A 15417-nucleotide genomic window follows, 5' to 3' on the forward strand; every position below is an offset into this window, starting at 1 on the left:
ATTCATTATATTTATTTTATTTATTGAGGATAAATTAATTCATAGCGTGATACAAATTTATTGAGTTAATATTATGTGCCCGTTCTTACTAAAACTAAGCTGTGCTCTTCAAAAAATTGGAAGCTAAATTTAAAAGTGAGCCAGAAGTTTCACCCTTATGTGAAGAGTGTGGATGTTTAAGTTATATTATGGGAGGTCTGACCTCTAATTCGAACAAAGCTGGCATTTGAAAATCTTGTGAAGCGAAAAAGCATTGCTAGTGTTATTGATTTGAATTGTATCCTGGTTATCTTGAAGTGACCATTCCCCAGCACGACATACTTGGCAAAATGTTTTCAGCGTTCGTATTTATCTAAATTGCAAGTGGTTGTTATTTTCTTTGGAAGTCACTAATAGAGCAGTCGTCAACAACCTCTCTTCCGTTGATTGTGTTGTTTGTTATCTTTATTTTGAATTTATTTGACTTGTACCAAGTTTAAATTTGTATTTTAGTTTTTCCAGCTGTGTTGGTTTTCGTAGCAATTAGTTTCGGAAAGTTGGTTCCTGCGTTGAGCCTTGTATTATACTCTTGTATATATATTTGATTATTGAATAAAAAGTCTGTGCGGCCACACTTTTTCTCCTCTGTTCGTCACTGTTTTCCTTACAGTCACTTGTATTCTTAGTGAATTAATGGGTGATTGTGTTGATGAGAAATGAAACAGTAATCGACAAAGCCAACTATTGCTTGAGAAACTAACAACCACATGGAGCTATTGCGCATTTGAGCTAAAGGCTAGTGGTGGGTTTGCATTCTAACTTTTGCTTCTGTTGTGGAAGTCTGAATAAAGTTTAGTTGAGGAATGATACAAAATTGTGCTTCCTGGTCGATATTTTGATTTACTCTGCATAAAGTTTTTTTGACCATAGCTTGTATAATATTTTGTTACTCTATCTCCAGCTTCATTGCAAAAAGAATTTACAGCTTCGTTGGTTTTGTACTCATCTATTTGGCTTATGCAGCTGTTGCTTGCACCATAACTAGGAAAATTAGAGGATAAGGTTCACCTATCCTTTAAGTAAGGCAAATAGCTACAAGATAGTATGCGTAGCAGGTGCTCAGAGGATAGCGTAGTGCCTGCCTTTAACAATCTATTGGAAAAGATCCTTCCACAGCTTCATTGGGTCACAAAGACACTTTGACTGCTAAGAGTACTCGTGGACTGAATCATTTAGCTTTCAATCATGAGATTGCTACTGATGGTGTTGTTCATGGGTGAAATTATTAGTTGCTTACAGACTATGTTTTTTCTTTCCCCTCTTTTTTCCTAGTTAACAATGGCTGAATGGAGTAACTGTAATTATATCTAGAAAGCTGAATAGCTGCTGAGATTGGTGCTATTAAACTTATTTGTTTTTCTGTTTTATCTTTGAAACGCACCCTAACACAAGTTTTTTCTTCTTTAAGTTGTGACTTAGTAATTTTGTTCTTTTGTATAAATTCTCTTTAATTAAAAAATAAAAAATAGTGCGGCAAGGAAGAGGAGGGTTTCATGAATCATTGGAGGAGGGTTGCGTCACTTCAGTGTTATAGGTAAATTCTTATTGTCAAGTTAGTTCAAACTTTCTATCATTTGGTGCCTTTGGTGCTATCTTGATGTCCTGTGTTACAAGATCTAGGTACATTGCAGTTTCAATGGATCTTCTGTGTTTTTATTACTGTTATGAATTTTCATTTGCTTCATAAACATCTAAATTCCTTGTTTTGGTTTTGCCAGTTTGTAAGATATTGGAGAGCAAGGGAAGCACCGCATACAGTGAGGTATTTTTCTCCATACATGTGACAGGTAACTTGGAATTTGTTTTTGCTGAAACATGGATGGAGTTAGGAAGATGTTTACAATCTTTTTACTTTCATGTATTAATATTTTTCCGAGTCAAGTTACATTATGTTTTCCATATCCCTATATGTATAACAAACACCAGGAACTCAGTTTAGGATGTAGTGAGATTGAGAATGTATGGTGCTAAAGAATATACTGTGCAATCTACTTGTCAAAGAATTTGAAATTTTTGGTCGCATATCATTGCTTTCTCTGAACATAAAGATCTGCTTGAAAGTTTAAACCCGTTGTTTAAGTTGTCATGTTATTATTGAGCAATGGTAGTAACAGATTGTACAAACAAGCTTAGGAGGTAAGTCCAGGAGGTGACTTTCCTTCTTTTCTTCAACTTTTCCTTAGAAACTTCCTTTGAAATACAGCTAATAATACGCGGTTATATGCTTTTAATTTTCTTTTGGCCCATCATCATGCTTGTATTGTCTATTTTAGCACCTCTTTCTTTTTAAGTGATCCTGAAATCTACAACATTTGTTCAGTGATTGTCCAGGTTGCAGAAGAAATTACTGTGGAGTTTGCTACAAGCTGGAACGATAGAGCAGTATCTTCTGATGAGGTTCAGTGAGACCCAAGAATGTGAACTTTTTATTCTTTACCTGTATGATGCATACCACTTGACTTCACTGTGATAAAGGAACATTTTACATTATCAATTTAATGAGAAGAATATTCAACAGAACGTATGTGACTTTAAATGTCCCGGCCATTGTAGCATGTGTGTTGCCTAGGGCATAAGAGGCATAATGTTCTTATGGCACTAGATATCATAACTGGAGACAAAAATGAAATTCGGTGGAGGGGACATTCAGGTACATGTGTGAAGGACTTGGAAGAGATTAAGGTGGATAGGTGGCTTCATGAATGACCGCTTTCCTCTCTCTCATTATATTCGATTTACTAGAGAAACTAAAAATTTATGATAAATGTGTTGATTTGAGCTTCTGTTTGTATGCTTGCAGACTCTATGTGATAAGCTAATGACCAGGTTTGGAAGAACTGGTAATGCTGTTTGATTACACGCAAAATTATAAACAATAGCCTTAGTAGATTTGTTTTAGTGCAAGTGGCATAGCTCACCCTGCCTGTGTCAATGGTAACTCAAAATTCAAGCATTTTTTGCACTGGCAGCTAAAAGAAAGATGATAGAACTCCAAGCAACTCACTCAGTCACACAACACAATAAGCAAACTCAACAGAGACAAACTGAATGATAATACTCAATGTAATGCTGGATCAACTAAATATGATATTAATAGAATAGAAATGACAATTTCTAGAACAGTGCTCAATTACAATGAAATAGAAAATGCAACAGATAATCCTAGCAATTCGAGGGGTTGGGGACTTCCTTAATTGACTAATGATAATTCTCTCCTCTCCCACTTAAGCTCTCCCTTTCATACATGAATCAATTAACTGAATTATTCCTTTCTAACTAATTCATTCTTCACACGCCACACGCCTCAAACCATCCTCCACTAACGCATGCACTCTTACGACTTTTCACTATTATGCCCTCTGTATTGGTACACCTTCTTAATGGGAGGTCTATCAATACCCCTACCCCCCCTCATTTGAAGAGCCACCTTGTCCTCAAGGTGGAAGTGAGGGAATTGAAGCTTGATGGTGTCCGACAACTCCCAGGTGGCTTCAAATGGGGTTAAGTCTTTCCACTTAATGAGGACTTCTTGAGAGCCATTCACCAACGTGCGAACTGCCAAAACAGATTTCGGTTGTACCTGTAGCTCCATGTTCTCGGTGAGGCATGAGGGTAGGGGTTGGATGGGAACTGAGCTGTGCAGGCTGTGCTTAAGCTGTGATACGTGAAAAAGGGGATGGATCTTGGCTGTTGGAGGTAGCGCTAGTTTGTAGGCGACCTACACAATTTTCTCTAAAATGGGAAACAGTCCATAAAAACGTGGACTCAACTTTTCATTGAGTTTAGAAGCCAAAGACTTGAAGCGGTATGGTTGAAGTTTTAAAAACACCTGGTTTCTTGGCTGAAAGGTGAAATCCCGGCAATGGGCATCAACATGGGTTTTCATGTGGGCCTGGGCAACACTTAAGTTATGTTTCAGTGTATCCAAAATGGAGTCACGCTCAGTCATCTACTGGTTCACTTCTTCGACCAAGGATGGGCAGTTAGTGAAAGTAGGCGGGTCGCGGCCATAAAGTGCTTTGAATGATGTCATCTTGGCTGCACAGTGATAGGTAGAATTATACCAAAATTCAACCCATGCTAACCATCTTGGCCAGTGTTTAGGTTGGTTGCTACAAAAGTAACGGAGATAAGCTTCTAAACAATGGTTGACTACCTCCGTTTGTCCATCAGTTTGAGGGTGATACGCCGAACTGAATTTCAGCTTGGTACCTGCTACCTTAAACAATTCTTGCCAAAATTGACTATTGAACACTCGGTCTCTATCAGACACAATTGACTTTGGGAAACCATGCAGTTTGACAACCTCCAAAACAAAAAGAGCAACCACCTCTTTGGCCGTGTGGGGATGACATAAGGGAAGGAAGTGACTATATTTGGTTAATTGGTCCACGACCACCAGTATCGTGTCCTGACCTTTAGCTTTGGGCAACCCCCCTATAAAGTCCATACTAATGTCCTCAAACACCTGGGTGGGAATAGGCAAAGGTTGGAGAAGTCCTGCTGGCTTAAAGGCTAATTGCTTATTCAATTGACAGACCGAGCACTGCTGCACAAAAGCTTGAACATCACTCTTAATGCCCTCCCAATAAACCAGATTTGTCACTCGTTTATATGTTTTAAAAAAACAAGAGTAGCCTCCTGCTGGGCTGCTATGAAATTCATCTAACAACCGAGGAATAAATTTAGAGGATTTTGGCAGTACTAACCTGTGTTTGTAGAGAAGATAGCCACGACGGAGACTATAGTTTGGGTGGCTATGGGGATCAAACATCAGGTCTTGGATGATAATCCGGAGTTTTGCATCTTGCTGTGCCTCAACCGCAATATCATCAAATTATGAGAAAGTAACAACAGATACAGCAACCAACTTTATGTCTTCTCTTCGAGATAGGGCATCAACCACTTGATTAGAGCTACCAGGTTGCTAAATGATATCAAACGAGTAGCCCAGAAGCTTAGAAATCCATTTTTGTTGTTAAGGTGTCTTCACCTTTTGATCTGCCAAGAATTGCAAACTGCGCTGGTCCTTTTTGATAATGAACTTCTGTTTGCTAAGGCAGTGGCTCCATTTGTGAACCGCGAACACGATTGCCATTCCCTTTCATATACTGACTTTTGTTGTGACTGGTTGGAAAACGCTTTGCTAAGGAAGGCTATGGGACGTTGGTTTTGAATTAATGTAGCTCCCAACCCTAGGTCGGATGCGTTTGTGTGGACTTCAAATGGAAGACTGAAATTTGGGACAGCCAACACGGGAATTGAGGACATAACAACTTTCAGTTTTTCAAAAGCTTGTTGAGCCTGGTCATTCCATTCGAATGCGTCTTTTCAAAGCAATTTAGTCAATGGCTGAGCTATCAACCCATAATCCTTAACAAATCTTTGGTAGAACCCTGTCAATCCCAAGAAACCCCTCAGACTTTTGATGGTATGTGGAACGGGCCATGATAACATTGATTCAACATTTGCGGGATCTGCCTCTACTCCCTCCGAAGAAATCAGATGTCCTAAGTATTCCAACTTTAGTTGCGCAAAGAGACATTTTTTGTGGTTGACAACAAGCGCATGTTCAGTCAAGATTTGGAAGGGATATCTCAGGTGATTGAGGTGAACTGCTAGGTCTGGGCTATAAATTAAGATGTCGTAAAAAAATACCAATACAAATTTCCTCAAAACTGGTCTGAAAATTATATTCATCAATGCCTGGAAGGTGGAAGGGGCATTTGTCAACCCGAATAGCATGACCAGGAACTCATAATGCCCCTCATGAGTCCTGAATGCGGTTTTTGGCACATCCTCTGCCCTCACTCTTATTTGGTGATATCCAAATTTCAAATCCAGTTTAAAAAATATTGTAGCACCCACCAACTCATCTAACAGCTCATCAATGGAAGGTATAGGAAATTTGTTGGGTATGGTTATGTTGTTGAGGGCACGGTAATCGACACAAAAATGCTAGCTGCCGTCTTTCTTCTTAACCAATAACACCGGACTTGCAAAAGGACTAGTACTCGGTTGGATTATTCCTAACACCATCATCTCGCCCACCAACCTTTCTATCTCATTCTTTTGGGCATAGGAGTACTTGTAAGGACGTAGGTTAGAGGGTTTGGATTGGTTTTAGAGAGTTATGGCATAGTCAGTAGGTCTTTTGGGAGGTAAACTGTTCGGTTGTTCAAACAAATGGCGGAACTCCTTTATTAGGGTAGCAACCCCAGACTTCATGGGTTCAATCTTCTCATCTCCTTTACTCTCGATAGAGCAAAATTCGACCACATACCCCGCTCCTTCACTCTGCAGTATCTTGAGCATTGCTTTAAGAGAGACTACAGTCTTAACTAAGGAGGGATCACCTTGCAACACTATTTTCTTCCCGTTACTGTTGAACGCCATGGTCAAGTTTTTCCAATTAGAGCACACATCTCCCAAAGTACTCAACCATGATATTCCTAGCACCACATCTGCTCCTCCTAGATCAAATGGGAAAAAGTCCTGTGTCAGCTCAACCTCCTGAATTCTTATACTCACATTCCTGCAAATTCCCTCTTCTCTGACTGTGAAACCATTCCCTCCTATCACTCCAAATTGTTTTCCCTTCTCAATTTCCAGGCCTAGCTTCCGCACTAATTCCTTTGAAATAAAGTTGTGGGATGCCCCACCATCCACCAAAATAATTATCTTCTCATCTCCAATCAACCCTCTAAGCTTCAGAGTTTTGTCAGTTGTCATACCTACAATAGAGTTCATCGACAATGCCAAAGGGTTACCTGCCATGTTGACTTCATCGTCAGCTTCAAAGTTGGGCTTCTCATTTTTCGGTGTGTCCTTATCAGTTACCAATAAAATCTACAGCGACCTCCCTTTACACCGATGATTTGGACTATATTTTTTGTCATATCTGAAACAGAGCCCGCGTTCCTTCTTGCTATGTATCTTGGCGTTAGTCATGCACTGAAATCCTTCTCCGCGAAATCTTGGCGTGGGGGTCTCCGTTGATCTCTCTCTTCGTTCACCATATCTACTTGGGGTGAGGTCCAGAGTGCGTGAAAATAGGCTGGGGCTCCACGCATTTGAGCACCATGGATTCGGGTTAGGAGTGACCTAGTTATAATGCTCCATTTTTGTGTTTTGGGCTCTAAACGATTCGGACCTTCTCTTCTCCAAAACCCAATTCTTCTCCTTTACTCGATGGGCTTGTTCAATTAGTGTAAAAAGTGTGGTTGGTTGGGCCAAGCGCAGTTTGGTCTGGATCTCCTCTTTGAGTCCATTGAGAAATACCCCAATTAACAGTTCTTCCCCTACCTTGCGCAAAGGTGCAGAGTGTGCCTCAAAGTTCTCCCTATATTATGTGACTGTTTTGATCTGTTTTAATGTTACTAGTGCATCGTATGCTGATCCTTTGAAGGATGGATGAAACCTTGCTACCACAACAGCCTTAAAGGCTTCCCATGAATTGATTGGTACCCTTGATTCAACCCATTGATACCAATTCAGTGCACGCCCCTCCATACAAACGGCGACAGCTTCTACCTTCTCTTCCTCCACATAATGATTGGCTGAGAAATAACGATCCGCTCTAAAATTCCACCCATAGGGGTCTTCCCCATTGAGAGCACCGGTAACTCTAATTTCTTACTCTTCCTCTCATCCTTAGAACTCTCGTTTTCTTTATTCCAATCAACTCCGCCCCATTGTCATTGTTATTTGAATTCTCCCCCAAAGTCATTTTGCCCTGATCGCGACTAACACTGGCCTCCCTTTCGTTCTTCAACCTCATCCATTCTCGCAGCTCAAGGAGATATCCCTTGATACTTCCCAACTCTTCCTTCATTCCCCTTAGCTCATTCTCCATACTACCCATTTCCTTCTCCAATCCCTCAACCTTCTCCATTCTCGATTTAGTCATTACCCAGACAAGACTTTGATACCAATTTGATAGAACTCCAAGCAACTCACTCAATCACGCAACACAATAAGCAAACTCGACAGAGACAAACTGAATGATAATACTCAATGTAATGCTGGATCAACTCAATATGGTATTAATAAAATAGAAATGAAAATTTCTAGAGTAGTGCTAAATTACAATGAAATAGAAAATGCAACAGATAGTCCTAATAATTCGAGGAGCTGGGGACCTCCTTAATTGACTAATGATAATTATCTCCTCTCTTACTTAAGCTCTCCCTTTTATACATAAATCAATTAACTGAATTATTCCCTTTTAACTAATTGATTCTTCACACGCCACAAGCCTCAAACCATCCTCCACTAACGCACTCTTACAACTTTTTACTCTTATGCCTTCTTTATTGGTACACCTTCTTGATGGGAGGTCTATCAAAAGAAAACAAAAAGGTAGTTGCTTGTAGCATTGCAAACATACGCATTATCAAGTGCTTGAGTGTTGAATTCACTTCCCCTATAAATAAGTAGAAATGACAAGGAGCAATGAATGTATGAGCAAGAAGACAAAAACAAAGGATTCTTAATTCTTGGTCATCTTGGATTCGAGTGTGTGAACTTAAAGAAAGGTGTATATAGGTTCAAGGCTTGAATTTCATATTGAATTGTGTTGTTTAATTTTGTACTTTTGTTTTCTCTATTTTTTCTTAACCATATGTATTACATATAGTCCAAGTATGTATCTTTCATCTTTGATTTCAACTGGTTGAAAGTTAAAACATTGTTGTTGTTCTATTTTATGTTTGTCTGATTGCTTTTTGAAGAGTAAATTAGACTTATTACTAGAAGTAAGATGCATTTGAATTAGTTTGATAGTTTTTGACTTCTGCATAATACACATATTCTATCTCTCATACATATACAACACATACATAATTTATGTTACAAATATGTATTTATCTGTCACCACACCCCAACAACATATATAATATTGCATCTGCATTTGTTGTTTAATGTAGATAGTAGATTTATATACCATGACTCAAGCATATTGCGTTTCTGCATGTTATAGACTACATATGTTTAGCCCAACTTATTTGGTCTCCTATATCTTTAGACTAGTTCTCATACTATGATTGAGATTGAGGTTTCTGCCACAAATAATTAGCATTTTCCTCTGCTATAACTTGTAATTAGGAATACTCTCATTGGTAGTATGCCTTTTTGGTTGCATGATGATGCTTATATTTTGAAATCAATGAGATGCTACCAAGTACCAGAAAGTAGACTAATTTCTTGAAGTTCCTCAGTTACTCGTCATTGCATCTGAAATCTGGGGATGTCTATCTGAATTCTATTTCCAATTTGCAAATATTTTTATGGATTTATTGTGAGGTCATGTTATATCAATGACCAACCAACTCAAGACATATTTGGAGATTTGTGTATTTGGCATATAATGGTTTCAATTTAACATATTCGAATTTTTTTCTAATCAAAGTACAACTTTCGTTTTGAAGTTTTTTAAATTCATTGCTGTCATAACCTTCATTTGCATTTTGATAAACCTTCATGTAGAAGAGGAGTTTTATTATCAACATTACTAAATAAGTTATAGCATTAAAAAAAAAAATTTATTATCAATTACGCAATTATAAATTGTGGTAATAACACAGTGTTACAATTTATATATATCTTGTTGCAAGTTATTGATTTAACACAAGTTATTAAATCCTATTGTTGTGATTTGATTCAATTAACTACCAAGAACAATTCTTGCAAGCACACACAAACAACACACAAGAATTACCATGGTTCACCTATTCACGAGTAAATAGACTACGTCCACGTTGAGCTCCATAATTGATGGGGCTCTATGCACTAATCGATTCAAATATCCAGATTACAACTCAGTCAAGACTCAATCTCTTTACACAAGCTCAAATCCCTCTTATCAAGACAAAACAGACCCGTAATCAAACCTAGGAGAAACTCTAACTCGGATACCCCTAACCTGAGAGCAATCAACCCTCTACGAGTGAATTTCAACCACACTCAATTGATTACAACAGATCTTTAAGAAGAGCATAAAAATACAGAGCAAGAATCACTCAAAAACATAGCAAAAACGTGAGCAAAAGTGAGAGAATATCTGATATTTTGTTAACTTGAAATCTGGGAAAAGTATGCTGCTTTTATATTGTTGTAGATGTGGCTGAATGAGAGGCATGAGATCTTATTGGGAATCAATGGTTGGATATGTGTTTTAACTGTAGACAGATATGGCGGCGTTTCCTGACTTCACTTACAACAATCTCCACCTGGAAGTCAGGTCTCTTGAAGTAATGTAGTAGCTTTCAGCAGTGCAGAGGACCCAATCATCATATTGTTTCTTAGCTTTTTCCATGGCTTTTAGGCAATATACAATAAATCCAAGCAATGTTTGAATTTTGTAGTTGTAATCACTTTGGTGCCCATATTAGTAGGGTTATCTTCAGTTGGAAATTTCTTGAGGTCAATTACCCCTTTTGTAACCAAATCCCTTACGAAATAAAATTTGACGTCTACGTGTTTAGTTCTCTTGTGGTAGACAGGGTTCTTGCTCAGGTGGATAGCACTCTGGTTGTTTGAATACACAATGACAACATTGTCTACTAGCTTAGCTTCCTTTAGGATTCCTTGGAGCCACAAGGCCTCTTTGAAGACATCAGCCACTGCCACATATTCAACCTCTGTTGTGGATAAGACTACAAGTGGTTGCAGTTGTGACTTCCAGCTAACACAGTTTCCCCTTAGGGTAAAGTAGTAGGATGTTGTAGACTTCCTTGTATCCCTGTCACCTGCAAAATCAAAGTCTACAAAACCTACAAGATCAAGTGAGTCACTTCTTTTAGAGTAATTTAAACCAACATGTGAGGAGCCATTAAGATATCTCAACCCATTTCAATGCAACCTAATGTTCACTGCCCAACTAAGTAATGAAATTGCAAATGCTAAGTCAGGTCTTGTACCAATTATAACATACATTACAGACTCTATAACATTAGAATAAGGAATATTTTCCATCCTAATTATCTCTGTGTCAGATTTATGTAATTGACTTAGGATAAAATGACTTGCTAAGGGCATACCAATACATTTAGAATCAAACATGACCATTTTTTTTCAAATATGACAATTGATGAACCTTTAACTCATGCTTTTTTCTATTTCTATCTATTGTCATTCCCAAAAATCTTCTTAGCACACCCTAGATCTTTCATATCAAACTCAGAATTCAGTTTTGATTTCAATTCACTTATCCTAGATTCAGACTTACTAATCATGAGCATATCATCAACATATAAAAGCAAATAAATAGGCATATCATCAATGGAAGCATAATAAAAGCAGCTATCATACTCACTCCTAGAAAATCCAATATTCAATATAAAGGTGTCAAATCGTTTATACCATTGCCTAGGTGATTGCTTTAGACCATACAATAATTTATGCAACATGCAAACATGATTGGGCAATTTTTTGTCTAAGAATCCATTAGGTTGAGTCATAAAGATTTTTTCTTCGAGTTCACCATATAGAAAGGTTGTTTTAACATCTAGTTGTTCAATTTCTAAATCATGGTGAGTTGTTATAGCAAGCATTAACCTAATTGTTTTAAATTTAATAACAGTTGAAAAAATCTCATTAAAATCTATTTCAGTCCTCTAAGTGTAGCCTTTAGCAACCAAACGGGCCTTATACCTAGGAGGATCAGTAGAAGACATACCTTCTTTGAGTTTAAATAGTCATTTGCATTCCATAAGTTTATGGTCTCTGGGTTTAGGGACCAAAGACCATGTGCCATTTACCTTCAGGGATTACATCTCCTTCTCCATTATTGATTTCCATTTCTCTTTCTCTTTGGACCTTATGGCCTCATCATATGTTTCTGGTTCAAACCTCTATGTACCTGCAAGCAAAGTTGTGTAGATTAAATCTGCATATGAAAACCTAGCTAGGGTTCTTATTTCCCTTCTAGTTCTGTCCCTTGCTAGTTGGTAATGGAATAGGTCATCTTGTTGAGGTCCTTCTACATCTTTAGCTTGAACAGGGTCATGTGGTATGGTTTCAGCCTCTCGTTCAGGTTCCAAATCTCGGTGAGATGGTTCAGTTTGCTATGGTGTTGACTCCGCCCCAATTGGAGTAACATCCAATTGATTTTGGTTAGTGGCATTGTCATTTAGATTAATTTCAGTCCTGATAGTAGACTTACATGGAAAAAAAATCTCATTAAATACCATATCTCTACTAATTATGACTTTAACCCCTAGTGTATCTCTATCCCACAGCCTATAACCCTTGGTTCCTTTTTGGTATCCTAGGAATATACACCTTATAGACCTAGGTTCCAACTTCCCATCATTTGTGTGTGCATAAGCAACACACCCAAAAATTTTCAGATGGCTTAGGTTCAAATCTCTCTCTGACCACTTTGATTCTGGGCACTTAAAATCTATGGCACTGGATGGGCTTCTGTTTACTAAGTATGCAGTAGTGGTAAGGGCTTCTCCCTAGAAAGACTTAGGCGAACTCGAGGTAAACAAGAGACATCTTACCTTCTCTAGGAGAGTTATATTCATTCTCTCAACAATACCATTTTGCTGGGGTATTCTTCTAATTGTCCTATACCTTAGGATTCCCTGGTCACTACAATACTTATCAAATTCTGCATTACAAAACTCTAGGCCATTATCAGTCCTAAGAGCCTTAACCCTCCTATTAGTTTGATTTTTCACTAACAATTTCTAGCTTTTAAATTTGGTTAAGGACTCATCCCTAAATCTAAGTACACCCATACTTTTTTATTGAAATCATCCACAATTGAGAGGAAATAATTATTTCCTCTATGGGACCTAACCTGTTCAAGTCCCCACAGATCAACATGAAGGTATTCTAGACAATTAGTAGCTAGATGGGTTCCTTTTGTGAAACTACCCTTGTGTTGCTTGCTTAGTACGCATGTTTTGCAGAAATCCAAAGATTTAAGGGTCTGCTTGGGAGTTTTTTTTTCACTGGTTTTGGGGGGTTTTTAATTAGACTGGTTTTGAGGTGTTTAAAAACCTCCACTTGCCAGATTTTTAATAGGCTGGTTTTGAGGGGTTTAAAAACCCCCCAAAACCAGTGTAGTGTATTTTTGAGGGGTTTATAAAACACCCCAAATCGGGGTGTTTTCACTGGTTTAAAACTTTTATCCCCAAAAAACCCATTTCCACTCCCTTTTACAAATCTGTCGTTGCTGTAGATTCTCTCTAGCACACAAATCTCTCAAATCTGTCATTGCTGCACACGAATGGTTTTAATTTGCTGCACACAAAGCCATTTGCCGCACACAACTCATTTGGGTTTGTATTAGATTCTCCTCACTTTCAGCAAATTAGGCGTCAACCAAGAGAATAATTACACGAGATAAGGTGATTTCCCATCTGGGTTCTTGCTTCTTTTATGGATTTGTCAATGTATTTGCATGATTGGTCATTCGTTACTTTTGCTTTTGTTGAATGTGATTGTCATGATTGGATTTTGATGCCTGTTTATGAGTTGATTCATTATTTCACTAGCTTTTCTTTGATAATAAGAGGAGATGGTCATGGGTAGTGCTGTTGATTGGTGGACGTTTGGTATTTTCTTGTATGAATTACTGCTTGGTAGGAAGAAATCCCAAAACCTGTTGATCTGTCATTCTTAAATCAAACAACCCGAAAGCGTGTAATAGATATTCTCAGACTCAGATGTTAGGCCTATACTGTTGTTAGTCTTACATGTATGAAGGGATGTGTCCTGACCCACATTGATTAAGATTATGAGTTTGATATTACTTCATATACTTTCTGGGCAGTGCAGTTTTGATTAACGTTTGTGAGATGATAATTTGATGAGGGGTTAGCAGAGTAGGTGGGTGACATGAGATGGCTTCAATGGAAGATGTATGGAAATAGTCAATGGAAGAGAGACAGGTGTTGGATCAAAAAGGGCTATGTGGGGTAGAGTTTAACCAAGACTGGACATTTGTGGAGCTATCAATTGAGTTTAACCAAGACTAAGACATTTGGGGAGATATCAATTATTGTTTCTGCAGTGATTATGTAGTATCTTATAGTTTGCACTTTGTTGTACAAATAAAAGGATTGCAACACATTGGCAATATATCAGTACCTGGGATCTGAATATAGGCATGATTAATTTACCATTTAAATGGACATGGCCATGTATTTCAACAGAAAGATTAATTATTGTACACTATACATCGAAAAGAAAACAGACTTGTTTATTTCAATTAAAGAGTAAATAGTGGCCAAATGTAGTTGAATCTTAATGCAGATATTAAGCAAAAGAAGTCAGATATGATTAATTTTATATGTGTAGATGGATCACAGTGCTGCCAAGGTTAGTTAATTCACCAAATTTGTTTTTCTTGGTGGGAAACAATTATTATGTAGCAGATTAATAATTAATCAACACTACTAAACCAAGTTTAAAAAAAAAAAACTGTGTGAGTGAGCAGCTGCCTCTGCCTCTGCCCATACTAATTTTAGGTTCAGATTTGGGGTCCCCTTCGTGTCTGCCTTATTTCATTCATCCATCTTCTTAATTGATCAATTGGAAAAATTCAATGCAATTCCCATTTCCACTTGTGCCCATACTTTATGTACTCTCTTGCTTCACATCCAGATCAAAGTATGGCTACTAAACCAAGTCATGGTAAAGTTTTTGCAATGGTATAAAAACTGTGTGATGCCTCTAGCCATTGAGATTTAGCCAACTTCAGCAAGAAAGTTGTTTCATATGTGACATTATATTGCTATACTTTTTGTTCTTTTAATCGTTTAATTTGATAATAACTCTTTTGTTGTGTGCTCATTCTTATTTATTAGATGGCTGACTATGATGACTTAAATAATGATGATTTGATTCGCCGGAAATGGCACAGTTTTCGTTTACGGTTAAGGAAATCGATTTTAGGGTTCAACAAATCGATCGAAAATCGCGACTATTTCGCCGAAAATCGCGACTGTATTCGGTTTAGGGTTCAAGAAATTGATTTAGGGTGCAAATCAATTGGTGTTCGATCGGAAAAAATCGTGTCTCCCTTTCGTTCAAGAAATCGCGTTTTCAACTGATGAATTTCGATTAAGCGAGGTGAATAGTTAGTGGGGCTTGTTTTGCGAAATTTCAAATTTTGAAAACTTTCATTATTTCTGATTCGGCCCACATATGTTTTAATCTTTTCATTTTAACCCCTTTTACGTGTTTAATTAATCCTAACTATGCCACGTCATCTTCTCTAAATTATAAAAAAAATTGATGAACAGTTTCAAGGCCATTTTCTTAAATACATACTTGGGAGGACCGGGCAGCTAAATTTTCTCGGTTTAGTATGGGTTTGTGAGGTTGTTTGTTGATGTATGAAAAAAAAATAAGTAAAAGTGG

At 37.7% G+C, this 15417-nt stretch overlaps 1 pseudogene; it reads left to right on the plus strand.

The window, feature by feature from the left end:
• Positions 1-1083: 1083 nt before the first annotated feature.
• On the plus strand, positions 1084-9277 carry LOC116117987 (annotated as a pseudogene).
• Positions 9278-15417: the final 6140 nt, after the last annotated feature.

Source organism: Pistacia vera, unplaced genomic scaffold, assembly GCF_008641045.1.
Source record: "Pistacia vera cultivar Batoury unplaced genomic scaffold, PisVer_v2 Contig829, whole genome shotgun sequence".
NCBI lineage: Eukaryota > Viridiplantae > Streptophyta > Magnoliopsida > Sapindales > Anacardiaceae > Pistacia > Pistacia vera.